The following is a 1,663-nucleotide window of genomic DNA, read 5'->3' as shown; positions in this document are numbered from 1 at the left end:
AGGAATATGATGAAAGTAGACGTAGGATGGTTAGGTTTTCTGCGAGTAATGTTTCCGACTCTGAGTGAACTTATGTGTTGTGAACTCATGCAATTTGTTGAGATTTTGGTTTACTGGATTTTATGGATATATATGTATCGTTTTGTGATTTTTTTTAGTTACAGTTAGCTTTAGATTTTGAAATTTATTTTATCAACAAGGTATGAATAATGAAATGAGAGAAGCCTAATCTATCATAACCATTCGGATGAAACTTTTTTGTCTTTCAAATGTCATCTTTCATTATATGAATATTAAGTATAAACTAATAAACGTAATGTGGCTGTAGTTTAGTGGTAAGAATTCCACGTTGTGGCCGTGGAGACCTGGGCTCGAATCTCAGCAGCCACACATTTTTTTTTTAACGCCTGCATTGTGGATTACAATTTACTGAAAAATGTTAAGTTTTAACATGTCTATTTTTCTGAAGATGGATTTGTTTTTAGTACTTACTGAAACCTGAAGAAGTAGTAATATGCATGATCAAATAATTTCTTTTAATCAACTTGGTCATTTTTGTAAGGCAGAAGAGGCATGTACGATGAGGAACAAGTGTTATTTATGTTGTCGTATTCAACTACGCTGTTTGTGAAGACTATGTTCGTTAGGAGAACCACTTCCACGTATGAAGGCGTACTTGAAAACGAGTGCAGCTCAACCATTTTAGGATAATACTAAAATGAGGCCCTTATCGATTAAAAATATATTATTTCTTTTTTGCTTAGTATCCTAGCATGTGGAATACGATGACTCGTGTATTTTGTATACCATTTACTAAAGAGTTAATGACCATTTTCGTCCATGTGGTTTGCTACTTTCGCCAATTCAGTCCAAAATTTGTAATTTTGTCAATTTAGTCATCATAGTTTTAAATATTAGCCAATTACGTCCCATCCGTCTAACGGCATCCAGCTATGCCGTTAGTTTAAGGGTATTTTTGTCTTTCTCCTTTTAATTTGAGTTAATGGTCATCTTAGTCCCTGTGGTTTGATATTTTTGTCAATTCAGTCCAAAGTTTGAAAATTTGTCAATTTAATGTTCAGTTTAATTCAGTTTTTTTTAATTTTTAATTTTTATTTTTTTGTTTATAACCTTGAAGAGCATAATTCAAGCCCAAAACCATCGAGCAGCCTCAAATACTGGTATGCATTTACTCTGTTGACAACAGTAATCATACCCCCCCTTATATTTAGTTTCTAGACATTTCCTAAAATCTTCTCCATGGTGGAATTCAGTGGTAAAGTGGTCAAGGTAATTCCCTGAAACCGAATTGTACAGAAAAAACTAAAAATCGTTTCGTTGGTTAATGTATAATAGTTGACTACGACCCAGATTTTCGTTATGATATGTTAATCTATAAACCCTAACTATAATGCATTCATTAAAGAAAGGATTTTTAGTTTTTTCCGTACAATTCGGTTTTACGGAATTGCTTTGACCACTTTACCATTGAATTCTACCATGGGGGAGAGTTTAGGAATCGTCTAAAAACTAAATACGAGAGGAGGGGGTATGATTACTGTTGTCGACAGAGTAAATGCAGACTTATTTTGGGCTTGGATAATGCTCTCTAGGGTTATAGAAAAAAAAACTTAATTAAATTGACAAAATTACAAACTTTGGA

The 1,663-nt window shown here is 33.1% G+C and overlaps 1 non-coding gene across 1 annotated transcript; it reads left to right on the top strand.

Annotated features, from left to right (window-relative positions):
- Window positions 1–318: 318 nt before the first annotated feature.
- On the top strand, window positions 319–390 carry TRNAH-GUG (transfer RNA histidin (anticodon GUG)). The gene has a single exon. It is a non-coding gene; the product is annotated as a tRNA-His (tRNA).
- The last annotated feature ends 1,273 nt before the right edge of the window (window positions 391–1,663 follow it).

The sequence above is a fragment of the Bidens hawaiensis genome, unplaced genomic scaffold (genome assembly GCF_021521415.1).
Source record: "Bidens hawaiensis isolate Kalapana, Puna unplaced genomic scaffold, B.hawaiensis_p1.1 tig00015047_1, whole genome shotgun sequence".
Lineage (NCBI taxonomy): Eukaryota > Viridiplantae > Streptophyta > Magnoliopsida > Asterales > Asteraceae > Bidens > Bidens hawaiensis.
Note: the sequence above shows the minus strand (reverse complement) of the source record. Positions and strands in the feature narration are given on the sequence as shown.